This window comes from Brachypodium distachyon, chromosome 5, assembly GCF_000005505.3.
Source record: "Brachypodium distachyon strain Bd21 chromosome 5, Brachypodium_distachyon_v3.0, whole genome shotgun sequence".
NCBI lineage: Eukaryota > Viridiplantae > Streptophyta > Magnoliopsida > Poales > Poaceae > Brachypodium > Brachypodium distachyon.
In genome coordinates, this window is record NC_016135.3 from 3,810,237 (window position 1) to 3,825,347 (window position 15,111).

General features: G+C 46.5%; 1 long non-coding RNA gene and 1 pseudogene across 2 annotated transcripts; one reads left to right on the forward strand and one right to left on the reverse strand.

Annotated features, from left to right (window-relative positions):
* The first annotated feature begins 524 nt into the window (after positions 1-524).
* LOC112269420 lies at positions 525-1,582 on the forward strand. 2 transcript variants are annotated; one of them, XR_002961268.1, is made up of 2 exons: positions 525-716; positions 1,149-1,582. It is a non-coding gene; the product is annotated as an uncharacterized LOC112269420 (long non-coding RNA). The 2 variants fall into 2 exon arrangements; XR_002961269.1 differs by having other exon boundaries at positions 540-716; positions 1,133-1,582.
* Positions 1,583-7,728: 6,146 nt separating this feature from the next.
* LOC100833235 lies at positions 7,729-14,216 on the reverse strand (annotated as a pseudogene).
* Positions 14,217-15,111: the final 895 nt, after the last annotated feature.

Here is a 15,111-nt window from a genome sequence, read left to right on the forward strand (position 1 = left end):
TAATATGAAATCAGTTTTCTATCACATGCATTAATTATTCATTTTGATGCACTGATGGCTCCACCTAACCTGCATGCAAATATAACCAAATAGTGACTATATGCACAGTTTGTGTTCTTTTATGCATTGGACCGCAATTAGTTTAGAGTTAATGTAGTTTTTCTTACCGAATTTTGTGACAAATATGTGTACAAAGGGTTAGGAATTGGACTCTAACGTGTGGCTTTTGAATGACTAACACATGATCGAGAGGCATTGGCAACAGTACAATGATTTCCATGTGCTCCGGAATGGAACAATACATGTTCCCATGTGCTCCAGAATGGAACAATACATGTTGACAGCAATACATGATTTCGATGTGTTCCATAATAGAACATTAAAACGTGTTATTGAAGATTTTCACATTAACTTCTTTCCCAATTGATGCCAACTACCAACATACCCACTATGTTCAATAGTGACCGAACTTGCAGGTTCATCAGGATTTCAGTATATAAGCCCGTTAGCACAAGGATAGATATATCATACAACACTATCTACTATGTATGCAATTTACATCTTGATACGTGCTCCTTTTATAATACTTTTGGAGTTTGTATGGATAGGATTAAGAGGCATCCGGAAATGCAACAATAGGAAGTTCCATGTTTCGTGCGAAGGTTGGCCTTTTGTCGCTGCCTCGAAGAATTGTGGCTACGGAGGCTACTTTTTTGGTCTGGACTTCATAACAGTACATATCATCTATTTAGAGAAACTTCTCAGTTTCAGCTATTTGTTTTTTAGAAGATCTCAGTTTCGGTTGTTTCATACTGTTGAAGTCTCCGGTCTCTTCTATAAACCCTGTCATTCGGTGTGCAAATATTCTTGAGGCTCCTAGAGCTTGATTACCTAAGTATTTATAAGAATGCAAATTATCAAACAGCTTCCTCCATCATGCCTTCTCTAAAAACAGAAAACAGAGGCTTGCGAAATGCAATATGTATAGCAATTTAATCCACACTTTTTCTGTTTGAATATTGCTTTGGAGCTTGACACAATCTTCTGATTCAGATAAAGCAACTGTTCTGGAATCACCATTATTTATACATGTCATGTTTCTTTCATAAATGCTAATATATTTATCAAAAAGATTTCATGTACACCAGAACTCCGTAACAACACAAAGCCAAGATCTGCGCGAGACATCGAGGATGTACACAGCAAAATATTAAGAAATAAAAAGAAAAAGAAAGGAGCGAATGGTGCCGCGTAACAGCAACCCTCAACGTCAACCACCACCTATGGCAGCCCCTGGACTATATCAAAGGTTCTTCAAAGGCGATGCTTCCAGGAAGGCAATGACTCTTGGTACGAATTAGTTGCCTCAACCCTCAAGGCCCAAGGAAGTACATAGACAATTGGATACCGATGATATTTATTATCTTTTAGTTTGCATCCGACTGTTTTCCTCTGCCTTTTTGACTAGCCAGTTTTTGGGGTGTAGGCTGCTCCAATTTGTTAAAAGTTTGTGATAGCATATTTCGAAAATGAAAATTGTAAGCCCATCAACTTATCCCTGAAATCATTGCTTAATGCGATACTTGATTTTTATAAATATTTGGGTGTCAACAGTTCCATTCCAAAGTATATCAAGATTCACATGAACTAGCAGTACTACGATTTGTCCGGTGAGATGTTGCGCTGCACTGCATTGGAAAGAACGCAACTCCAGAATTTTTCAGCATGAGGCTAGCACAGTCAACCGCGTTTTTGATCTTATAATTGACGACCTTCAATCTTGGAGAGCAGCTGGTTGTATTGTTGGTGTTGCTTTGTAAGGGGCCTGTTGTCGGTGTTTCTATCTCTTCTGGCTGGTTGTTTTGTTGCCTTGTTAGAGACCTGCAGTCGGTGTTTTTCTTCCTCTATGATGTCGTAGTTCCGGTCTGTCCGTGGTCGCTGTTGTCTGAACCTGGTGGACGGCACCTCGCTGCTCTTGTGCAGTACTACTTCTTTTCCTCTCTAATAAAAAATTTCGGCCTCTGGCCCTTGGAAGATGTTGCACTGCAAAGCTAATAAAGTACTCTGTTTTGTTCGATTAAATTTGTCCAATAAACCACACCATATTAGCATGTTCAGAAAGTTAAGAGATTTTGACCAAGTTTTCAGACAACTAGCAGTTGTACTGCCTATTCATTAAGAAAAGACGAACCAGTAACTTGGAGAGGCTTGTTTTAAGAGAAGCCAAAGAAAACATAAATTTCTGAAAAATATCAACCGATAATATGTAAGCCACATGCGTATAACAATCCTTCTGTTTCGCTTTACTAAGCAGGGATAGATCACTCGTGCAGTTAAGTTCATAGTTACACTAGGGTACAGTTGGTTGGTGAATGAAGGGTGAGTGCAAGGCTGACTCAAGATTTCAAATAGTTCAGCTCTGTGACTCCACAGGGAAACCAATGAATGGAGAAAACACTTTGGATCCTTCCCAGTGAAAAGCTAGCTCGAGTCATTTATATATTTTTGCCATGCAACAGAAATCTGGCAGCCACGGCATGTTAGTGTTGGACTGGGATGCAATGGGAAACACTGTAGTGCAAACCTCATGCCATCTCTTTTGCAGATCCATCTAATTCCATGCACTGGAATATATATCTCGAACTCTACAGATATCTTTCTTCCGGAGTCTTCCATTTCCATGGTTGCACAATCCTGAGCTCAGAGAAAACAGCAACATTGATCCTTCTATGTGGATGTATTCTCTAGGATAAACTTCTATGACAGGTCCAAGTCTCAAGACAGGATAAAAAAGAGTAAAATGACTCATGCAAGACAGGCCAGCTCTGAAGGTGTTGGTGATTAGTCGTTGCAAATTACCAATGCCACTTTCTGAAAGTGTGAGAACAAAAGAGGGCTTTGAATGGGGAAAACAAAATGAATTTTAAACACTTCAAAAAAATTATAGGAATCTTGCGGCGACTACATGGCAGTGAATTTAGTAGTGCAAAATAATGTTTTGAACTCCTTGTCCTGAAGACTCGACCCGTATCGACGAGGTCTGCAACTGTCTTGTATGAAGACACTACCTGTTGGTTTGTTTTTCCGAAAAGGGGAGTCACCCCGGCCTACCTATTAGGTAATTTCACTCAAGATCTGCTCAGGATTTGAAAGAGAAATTAACCAAGCAGTATTGATCTTAACGCTCACCACTATCGTGGCAAGGTGATGAAGTGTATAAAAGCTCAACTATTTAGGTTCCACACGTCCTGCCGCCCCTGAGTTTTACATAAACGTTTGTTCATCTGTGAATCGGTGATTCGGCGTAGAGAAACTTCGCTGGTGTATCGTCAAATTTATTTTAACTCTTCCTGCCCTGTTAGTAAAATTGTACTTTATAATGTGAAACCAAGTTAATAGCAAGATGCCCTGCAAGATAAGCAGATGGGTCACTGGAGAAGCCAAGGTGAGAGTAGGTTGGGAACATGTCCAAGTTAAGTCTTGGACTCTGGGTAGAGTTGTTTGGTGAAACTGATCATTGCAAGTTATGACATTGCACTCATCTTAAAATGTGGGAGGAGACCAGGACTCAGAATGAGGAAGACTGCTCCAAAATATAATTGGATTCAGCTCAATTGAGATTGCAAATGCGGTGAATTAAAAGGTCTATGAATATTCATCAGACCTCACGTCTTTGCAATTTAGAGCATATGTATTATCTGTTCATGTCTGATAAGTTTTGTAGCCAATATGTTGCAGACGTAGGGTTCGGAGGCGTTAGAAAATGTATCAATCTTTTGATGCTTTTGGTTCTGATCGAAGGAGGCTCTTGGCAGAGCCCCAAATCAATGTAAGCGGCTTACCTGCTCCGCTTTTGTGCTTCTTTGCTTGCAGGAGTTCGATCGGCGATCTCCTCCCCGTCTGTTACTTTGTCAGACAAATCTCGAAGTCCCCGAAATCTTCTCCCCGCCGCCGCCGGTGACACCATCCTACTGTACGTCCGCTTTCTCTGCAAGCCGCGTCCCTCGCCCTCCGCTTCCTACCATGGCCGCCGGCCCCGTTCCTCCGTGGCCCTGACCTCCCTGCTCCCGCAGGATGGCGAGGAGCTCTGATCCTCTGAAGATCCGTCGGCGGAGAGCTAGGAGACCAGCCGCGACGAGATCGTCCATCTCCTCCGGCGGTCCGGTCCCCTTCCTTCAGCTAGCTAGCCTTCGCTTCTGACCTCGCGCTGCCCGTCGAGGAGCGATGAGTGCGCTTGCAGCCGGACGAGATGGACAGCGGGCACGTCGGCGTGGCTGGTCCGGCGGACAGGAATGAGCGCCGCCGCCGGCTTGCAGCTCCTCAGATTCTACTCCACCCTCCGCCGGCGCCGGACAGGAACGGCGGACCAGGCGGATATGTCCAGGTGTCCCTGGTACATCACCGGCAGAGCCGCGACCGCGAGCACGCCGAAGAAGTCGGCCAGCCAGCAGCCGCGCGTCCGGTGCGCCGCCGTCCGTGTCAAAGAAGTCGCCAAGTGGGCCGCCAGTGCGTCTCCAGCCTCACCAGCGCCGCGCCGGCCAGCAGCCTGTCAACGGCGTGCGCGACGCCATCAGCGCGCGGGCGCTCGGCCTGCAAGATGCATTGAGAAGGCATCTCTGAACGGTCAAGATTTTTTGAAAAAGAGGAAGCGATCCCCGGCCTCTGCATCAATTGATGCACACAGCCATAGGGAGGGAGGGAGTGTGCGAAGCATGAGCGGTACAACGGGCGGCAAGCACCGAAGGCCGTGTTAGCTGGTAGCAGTACGCCTTGCGTGGCCGTGGTTCTATAATGTGGTTGCGTCTGGGAGTTATGTTTGTTCGTCGTCGTTTTCTTTGAGTGTTTGCGTGTTTTCCTGGCTGTAAGTTTCTTTGCGTTTCAATTTTTTATTCATTGCAACGGATTTTTGGTGACACTTCTTGATTGGTTCGAGGATCCTTGTGTTCCTTTTTATTATCCACGATTTATTCATTTTTTTGTTGTGCTTGTGCATCTATAGCTATGTAGTTAATGTCGAGATTTAGTTTGGCTTATGTTTTTGTGTGCATAATGTGTGCCGTTAGACCGACCGACGGTTGTTTTAGTAGGTTGTTTCTGTAAGGGTATGTACGATGGGTGTATGCAAGAGTTGGTTTTATGTAGTTTGGTGATACGGAGGAAAAAGAATGAGGAGAGAGTGATGATGTCGTTAGAATTATAGATAAGTCTATAACATGTTTACAGATAGCTTATAGACGGTAATTTTGTTGTTGTACGGACATTGTCTACATATAGTTAGTCTAAAAATAGACTCCTTGGATGTTGTATATAATGTCTATAATATTGTTTATCGATGGTATTACCGACATCAGCTGTCTAAACTAATGTACAGGCCCTAATGCTTCCTTATATGAAAAGAAATTCACGATTGAGAACGGGTATACAAAGATCCAACAACGAAGATAAAACATACTCTCTCCCCATAATTCTTGTCGAGGAGGAGGGAGTACATTTTCATGTGTCAAATGTTGGGATGCATAAACCATGACGGAGTATAGAGATGACCTTGTAAAGGAGCTTTGTGTTGATGACACCAATAGTTTGACACAAAATCAAACACACAAGCAGATCGTCACGACGCCCATACCCTACGGCCCGAAGTGTTACGTTATGGCAACATGCACGGCCTGTATCTAGGACTTCTGTCCACCAACTATTTTTTTTTGCTGCATATCAAGAATTTTAGATAAAAACACCGTGTTGTTAATTCAGCTATCTGTTAATGGTGCGGCAAAGTGCGCGTCCACAGCTAGTTACCTCTAAATGAAGCTATAAGGAAATGAGTTTGCTACCTTCATAAATCAAATGTGAAAACAGGAGAGGCTGCATCTCTGAACGGCCAAGATTTTTTCGAAGAGGGAAACCCCTCCCGGCCTCTGCATAAATAGCTCGTAACTCAAACAACAGTTGCAAGTTTCGCACAAATAAGAGGATAGATGAATCGCTAGATTGATCTAGAAATTACAATTGATTGGTGATCGCTTTACCTCTCTTTTTCTTACAATTGCAATCTTGCCGCAATCCCTCCGTGCGTAGTGCCTCCGTGACTGATCTGATTGGGAGTGCAACCTGAGTTTGACGGCAACGAAACGAATTTTATTTCCTTCGGAAGCGAGCGATCAGCGCAGCGCCTGCCGCCTATCGGCCTACGAAGGATTAGCGATTGGAATTTGGAAAGTCGCCGAGGCGGACTCGTGAGAATTTTGGGCCAGGACCAGGTGTGAATGTGATCGACGGAAGGGGACCTCGGGACTCGGAAGGTGTTGGGAAGAGGAGTTCTACGCGTTGGGCCTCTGGCCTTTCAGGGGATTATTTCCTCTTATTAATAGTTGGGCTGCCTACTAGTACTAGTAACACATTTAATCTGGCCCCCCAGATTGGCCAGCCCCGTGCGGTCGCCCCTCTTGCCCTGCCCCAGGGCCAGCTCCATTAATTCCGGTGACCTATGACCTAGAAGGAGATGCATCCACAAGTGTTGATATGAGTCGTGTGGTTGCCGCCAGCTGCTAGGCGGAACCCTAGCCGTCAGAAACCTTCGTATCAGCGTTTTTGTTTCGGTTCCTCTCGTACTCCGACCGCCGATTATGCATCATGTGACGAGAGGAACCATCAACGTCTGGCTGCAGTTTGTCTACCTTCTTTGTGAGGTTTTGTGTTCTCGCGAGGGCGTCTTGGTGGAGGAGGCGACGGCGTATGCAATAATAGTCTCCCGGCTCCATCCTCTTTCTGGCGTAGTCAACATGATCTACTCCATGGAGCCATAAGAGGAGTCAGCAATTCAGCAAAGTCTGGGCACAGCAAAAGCTAAACGAAAATTTCATACTTTACCAATCCCAAATAACAGTACATAATATGAAAATATAAGTGGTAATGTTGACATTTTGACAAAGAAGATTCCACGACGATCATATTGATAGTCATAAACGCAAAACGTGATAACAAACAAGCCGCTAGCTAATAATCCACCATCAACTCTCAATCGCTCATCTTGGCCGGCTGCTGCTTGCTTCCTGAGTTGAAGTCACACTAGAATTGCCATTTCCGCGTGGGCGTTTGCAATCTCTGCCGCCGCCCACCTGAGGTGCTGCCCGGCCAGAGCCGCCCGCCGTCTGCCCTTGTCGGAGCTGGGAGCCCGATTCTCGAAGGTATTTACTTTCCTAGCAGAGTGGTGTGGGGATTTTTGAGTTCGGAATCAGGGTTTTGGGAGAGGAAGCGAATCTCGCGGTTTTTTTTTTGTTATTTTGGTCTTTTTTCTAGTCAGTCCGACGACAAATCAGCCAGAGTGCGTTCAAGTTTTATTTCGGCACTCCCTCCGTCTCATATGAAGTGACTCAAGTTTGTCTAAAAATGGACATATTTATATACTAAAATATGTCTATATGTATGCAATATTTCGGGACTTAATATGGGACGGAGGGAGTACAACGCCACAAGAGACTAGTGTTTCTTCTATATTTGAAATATTCGAGACGGCGCCAATCAAGTCAACTATTCCCTCCGACCGGTATTACTTGTCTCAAATTTGCCAAAATACGGATGTATCTATATGTAAAACTCGTCTAGATACATATATGTAAAAATCGTCTAGATACATGTAATATTTCGACAACTAATTTCGGCCGGAACGAGTAATTAAGTTTGGCAGCTTGTCTGGATACCTCGAACCAAAAATATTTCTAAAAAGGGAATTCTTTTATGATACATGAAACTTTGTGCTTGAGAGTTGTACTGTACAAGTTAACAAACCTAAATACGGAGTATGAATTTCTAGAAAAAAGACAGGTCATGGTCAAGCCTCTCCTCGGCCCATTTAAAAGCCCATGGACCCGGCCGCGCCTTCTTTTCCCATCCTTCCTTTTCTCCCGAGCTCGCCGCAAGAGCAACCGCGCCGCCGCCATGTCGTCATTTTGATCCGCCGCCTAGTGCAACGACCTCTCCGCGCCGCGATTCTTCCGGCCGCAAGAACCCCGCGGGCGAATGCCCGAAACGCTGAAGCGCGCCGCCGACGTCTCTGATCGCATCTCCGACTGCCGCCGCCCTCGTTTCGACCTGCGGTGAGTGGCTCCTCCTCCTGCTCCTCCTCCCTCCTCCTCCTCCTCCCACGCCGTGTCTCCTAGCCCCGTGCCGCCCCCGCTTGCCGCTGGCACCTTGGCCGGCAAGCTGAGCCGCCGCGCTGCGACGAGCAGTGCCCTGACCGCGCGCTCCCGTTCTGGCGTTTCGCGCTGGGCCGCGCAGCCAATGGCCAAGATCCCCGCGCGCCCGAGCCCATTGAACCGTGGGACGAGCCCACGCGGTTGACCCCTTTTCTGAGCACCAATAGATGATTATCTCTGGACCCATTGGAAATTTCTTCCTCCGGTCCTAAATTCTCTTCAAATTTGAACTAAAACGACCACAACAATTTAGGAACGGAGAAAGTACAATGCATAACAAATTGTAGCAGAATCGTAAAAGTATGATTGGGTCAAGCAATTGAAACTACATAGAGGGCAAAATGGTGTCCGATGGGGGCCTTTGGGGTGTTGATGGAGGGAAAATTGCAAGGACAGCGCCAAGCTGATAGTGGAATAACACCATCCAATCAGTACAATAAGGGGCATTTAAGGACACAGCACACATAATGCAGGCTTGCGATGTCAGCGGCCGCCGGACATCTAATGTGTGTGTAAGGTTGCTTGGATAAGAAAACTGGAGACAAATGGTGGTCACTAGCTATGGCAGGTAAACCGAGTAGGGGAGGGATATCTGAAGTCAAACAGTCCTCAGCCCACCAAGAAGAAAAAAGCCAAACAATTTGGGTTAAGTACATAAGAAATAACTACTGCGCTTAATTTTGACGAAATATTTATGATATATTTATTGGATGACATGATACAATTATACATATACCTTATTCATGCGAAATAATTAAAGACGCTAGAAGTAATAATTCAGATATGAGCAACAATGATACACGGACATGCATGAAGACACATGCGCTGGGCAAGGTGAGGCGTTCTGAATAATTCATCAGGTGCCTGTACTAAGTTTACGGAAGGACATTGGTGCGCCGGCAGCTGGCATTGGTTGTGGAATGTAAGAAACTCCCTCATCAGGATTCAGCAACTCCCACCTGAACAAGAAAAAAAATATATAATTACAAGAAAAATTGGGCAAGTAAATATCAGAATTGAATTATCAAAGGTTTAGTACTCCCTCATTCCGTTTTAGAAAGTGTTTAAAGTTTTGCAGTTTTTTTAATGTTCTATAGGGTTTATCTTAATGTTGCTTAATTTCCCAGTAATGTCTTTTGGCTCCAGAGCTTGGGTGTGTTATCTTAAAATTCTTTCGAATGATCAAATGTTTCTGATAAATCCAACAACGTTCATATGTGTATATTTGGAAGTCTGTAAATTTCAAGGAAACATCACTTCGTGAGAGCTGCAAACGAAATTTAAGTGCAGTAACGTGGCATATATAGGTAGTTTTCTATCATGCAGAACTAACATTAGCTGAGGGCAGGGTAATGCAGTTTTCACTCTTCAGAGAGGTAAAAACCAAGCTGCCCTCTAGCATTAAAAATGGAGAGTGATTATGTAGTACTTGTTGGGAACGCGGTATGCTACGCTAGCACAAAATAAAATTTTCTACCGCTTCCGCCCGGATCAATGCTGTAGATAATGGATCACGAGATTACCACTAGACGCGCAGACCCGTAGCGGAAGTAGAGTCGATGTAGCGCGTCGATGCCGAGTAGTCGAACAGCCTGCTCCTCCTCGCCGATCCCACGAACAGTTCGTCCAAGCGCCGCAGGTGCAGCGTCTCCGAGGTATCCACACGTACAGGGAGGAGCTCCGTGCGGCGGACTGCTAGATCCGATCGCAAGGCTTTGGGCGTGGAGGTGCGACGGCCGAGTCTAACTCGCGTCTGAACTGGGGTTCACCCTAGACGGGTTGGTCTCCTCCACTTATATAGACGTCCCTAGTGGGCTCAACACTTGAGGCCCATTAGGAGTCCAAGCCCGATACGAGTTGGATCCGATCCAACTCGGTTCCCACCCCTTAAGCGTGTGACCCTTCAGGTTCGCGGTCAGTCGGCCACGACTACGAGCTCGGACTGCGGGCCCGAGTAACACCTTACTCGTCCACTGGCACCGACTCAAGTCGATAGTTGGTAGCGGCGCCTAGCAGCACGTGCCAACTCCCGAGTAACCACAAGGTATATTGACGAACCATACAATGTGTCATATGCAACATTCCTTTTGCCTCGCGATATGTGTGTCGAGCTCAAGGCGAGTGCGTGTCATCCTTGTGGATAGCTCGAGTCTCTTCTCGTTCCTGTGATACAGATTCCCGAACGGGTTAACACTTAACCCAAGTCGCATGGTCATGCTTTCCGAATCTGATCACTCGAGAGGGCCCAGAGATATCTCTCCGAACAGGAGGGGCAAATCCCATCTTGATCAACCATGACTCGCAGCATGCTTCTCAGCAAACCCGAAAGCTACCTTTATAACCACCCAGTTACAGAGTAGCGTTTGACAACCCCTAAGTAGGCCGATTCACATCCCAAGCTCATACGATGACCTCAGGTCTAGGACTGGCATATACATCGTACTTGAGACTAACAAATGACAATCATCTCGTTGTGTCTCAGTGCGGGTCTGTCCGACTCAACAATCTCATTGTCGAGTCCATGCTATCAGTCGGCAACACCTTGCCCTATGACTTGTGAAACATAGTCATCATACTGATTCACATTGCTAGTCTAGATTATGTGTCCGCATAACCTCAATGACTAGGGACCATTAGAACAACATCATAGAATACATAGTCTCACAAACAAATCACGTATTTATTGATACATATCAGTGATGATGTTCAAGGACAATAATAATAACTCATGAATACATAGGAAATAACATCATCACATGATTGCATCTAGGGCATATCTCCAACAGTACTCACTCATAGCCAAGTGATAGATGATGTATCATCATGGTGATCTTCATCCTGGCGAGCATGTTGCCGGCACAGGTCCTATAGCCGCCTCCAAATACCAGATTGTTTGACAGCTCTTGGTGGTTCCTGCTTGATCGACCATTCATTCTCTTCCAATGGTTAGCATATATAGATTCAAGCATGCAGTTGATCAATGATAAACTTGACGAGAAAATTTGATTTTTTTTTTCATGTCGATCGACTGACTTACATCCCATCTGTCAGGGTTGAAGGCAAGTGGATCCGGGTAGTATTTTGCATCGATATGCATCGCACGGAGCCAAAGCACAACATGCCACCCTTGGGGTATTGTGTATCCTCCATATTCGATGTCTCTAAGTGCCACACGATGGAGCACCGGAGCAATATTGGCTAAACGAATTGTTTCTTCGACTACCTGCATTAATTGAAGCATTCATGCAAGAACAGTTAATTACTTTTCTCATGTCAATTAACTTCTGCAAAAAATACATATCCGGTGATACCGATCTGTCTCCACAATCGTCTTTTGTACAAGATTTCCCTTTTGATACGAAGTTCATGCTACTTTTAGTTGGACATCATTGCTTTTTTGACTTGGAATCCATGGGTTCCATAGTTGAAAGCTCAGTTCAATATAGTTGGAAGTTAACTGATCTAATCTTCTACCAACAGCGTGGAAAGCCTTTTAACGAATATACGATAATTATCAGATGCGCCTGTCTGTATAATGAATGTATATCCATGTGTAGTGTAGATACCTTGGCGGTGTACTTCATCTTGGGGATGTCATCACAAGGGTAAGGAAGCCTGAAGTATTTTCCTTGCTAATCGCCTTATTCTCTTCCTGCAAATTAAACCGAAGCCGACCAGCTGAATATGCATTGCATAGATACACAAGCTAAGCTTGGTGGATGGTTAATTATAATTACCCGGATCTTGGCCAGGACATCCGGAGATTTGGCCAAATGGTAAACAGCCCACATGATAGCACTGGAGGTGGACTCGTAACCCCCGACGACAAGCGAGACCATGTTGTCCAGCACCTCCTCGTCACTCAGCTTATTACCTTGCTCGTCTTCTAACTGCATAAGCCTGCTCATCAGATCATCTTCGTCGCCGTCTTCTTCTTCGTTGGTCCGTCCGGATGTCACCCTCTTCTTCCTCTTCTCAAGCTCCTCTTGGAACACACTGTTCAGCTTCCTGCGACACTGCAGACGCACATAATAATCATCCATGCTTTGTTTTTTGCATTTTTCAGTAGGTAATGCATACCTTGCGAGCGTGATTCAGCGTTGTTCCTGGTAAGTCCAATGGCAGTCCCATGACTGCCATCATCTCATCAAGTAATCCAACAAACCACTCGTCCATCTTTTCTGTGAGAGGTGACGGCTTCATGCCGATAAATAGCTCGCAAATGCTGTGGAACATCACCTGACGAAAATAATAATTCATAAACATAATTTTCATTCAGACAAAAACGAAATCAAAACAGAAAGTTAAAACGGTTACGCCTCAAAACAAAAACTGTTAAAAGATACTGCTACTTTATAACTTTATAATAAAATGGTTGTATGCATCCAGAAACTGATATACTTTATAACTTTACAATAAAATGTCTGTATGCATCTTTTTGATGGAAATGCATGGAAAGCCCCCCTTTTCGGAAAAAAGGTGTCGCATCAGTGGCACCTAGGGTACCACCGTTGCACGATGCGTGGGTCGCATCGCTGGGTTCCTGGAAGGATCTCACCCCGACAACTTGCAGGCTGTCCGGCAAGCTACCAGCCCGGAAGGGCTAGCGCGGCTTCGGGGAATAATCCCGCCTGGGCACCTCCCGGGACGGCACTTGTCGGGAGGAGGTGTTCCTGGACGCTGGTTCCCGCCGTGGGGCGGGGCCGAGCAAGCAGAGCAGCGATGCCACGTGGGCGCGCGACAGGCGCCCAGTGTGCAGTTTCGCCAGAGCAAGGAGTGAAGCGCATGGCGCATTTAATGAGCCGACAGGAGGGGCGTTATCCGTCTAGTCGGACGAACAGTGGCTGTTCAGTCCTATTCTTTAGGCCTTAGACCCCTAGCCGCGGGGTTGGCGCTCATGCATGCATGCCAGCACACCGAGGAGTTGCCCAAACTCCTTGCTCGCCACTTGTAAACCATGCACCGTGGCACCTGTGCTATCCCCTTGGCTATAAAAGGAGGACCCCCGCCAACGGTCAAAAGATTCGGGTTTTTCTTCATTAGCTCGTTGGTTCGTTTGCTGAGCCAACTCATAGTACAACACTGGCAGTAGCCCCAAAGTAGGAGGGAACACTTAGCCAAAAAGAGACCACCTGGGGTTTCCCCCGGCAACACTGTAAACAGCCGATTTCTCAGTAATACAAGTTCAAACAAGCAGGACGTAGGGTTTTAGACCGCAAGGTGGCCCGGACCTGGGTAAAGAGCGTGTGCATGCGCTCTTGATGCGTTCCCACGCCTCGCATTGGTCCCGCCGGCGATCGCTGGAGTGATCCCCGTAGCCCTCTGCCGAACCTAAAAAGAGGGTGCCCGCGCATCTCTGGTGTCGGAGCCCCGTGCGACGACATCTGCAACTTAAAACGTGCGACAACTAATTAATCCATTAATCAACTGATTAATTAAAAATTCGTACTTTCCCGATCTCTTTTGCGGCGACGATGGTTCCCTTGGCGGCCCATGACTGCAGCGCTGCAGCAATCCCCGGCTGTATGGCCCGGGCCATGTTGCGGAGGGACCTGGGCTGGCTGAAGGCGGCGACGATGAACCCTCGGATCCTCACGTGCTGGGCTCCCTCGACGTTGAACATGGAGGACAACCCCACGAGCTCCGGCACCGGCCACCGGAGCCCGAAGCTGTCGTGCGACTGCAGGACGAACTTGTTGCCCGCCGGGAGGCTCATGATGATTGTGGACGAGCCAAAGAGGTGAGACCTGTGATGCCCACCCCTTCCCCGTACTTGCTGATCTTGGCGGCGATGAAGTCATCGGGGCGGCGGACGACCTTGAAGTACTAGACCAGCGCCGCCGTCTCGCCCAGGAAGGGGATGCCCATGTGGCCCAGCGGGAGAGGAGGAAGATTATTGCGCCACCGCAGAAGCGCGAAGGCGGCCCGGTAGAAGGCGTCGTTGCAGTGCCAGACGGCGAGGGCCAGCAACGGGACGGCGCCCAGCAGGAGGCCTAGCCACCATGCTAAGTCACTCACTAGCATCTTTGTTTCTTCTCCCTTGATGATGTTTGTTTGTTTGTTGGGATGATTTCTTTTGTGTGCAAGACTAGCCGGAAGGGGTGCTATTTGTACCTAGCTCGCTCATGAGCTCATCTACCTCTTGTCAGTGTCAAAACATACGAGGTTACTTCTATTGTAAGTCGTTGCCATGGTTAGGAAGGTTTTAATTGGCTTTAATTGTTTTTAAAAGGCTGCCTCCTTTCCTGAGCTGTGTGTAAAAGGCTTATCTAAAATATTAGTATAGTACTCCAAACCAAGGAGCATCCAGTTAGAGGTAATAACGCAGCTGGTGCATTAGCTTGTCCAGCATGTGCAAACTAATGCATCAACTACAAAAGTGGCTCGGTCACATCCTTAAACTTGTCCCGCGGGTGCACTTTGGTGCAAAACGGTCAAACTCTCGGGCATCCTGCCGACGTGGCATGCCTCGTACGCAGGGCGGCACACGCAGGAGTGAAATTTTGTGGCTAGGCCTACCAGTTCTTGATGATCAGACTAGAGATTTCGATTTACCTTCTGTTTCGATGATCAGACGATTTCGATTTGCCTTCTTTTATTTCGAGGATCAGACTAGGGATTTCGATTTGCCTTCTTCTATTCCGATGATCAGACTAGGGCTGCACCAATTGAAGAGGTGGAAGTGGTTGATAATGCTCTTGATGACCGGACTAGGGATTTCGATTTGCCTTCTTCTATTTCGAACCGGTAAGGACTTCGTTGTACCAATTCGTCAGAACTGGTGGGCTTATAACCACAAATTTCACTACCGCATGTGCCGCCCTGCAAACATGGCACGCCACGTTAGCAGGATTTCCCTGAGTTTGACCATTTTGCACCAAAGTACACCCGCCGGACAAGTTTGAGGATGCGACTGAAC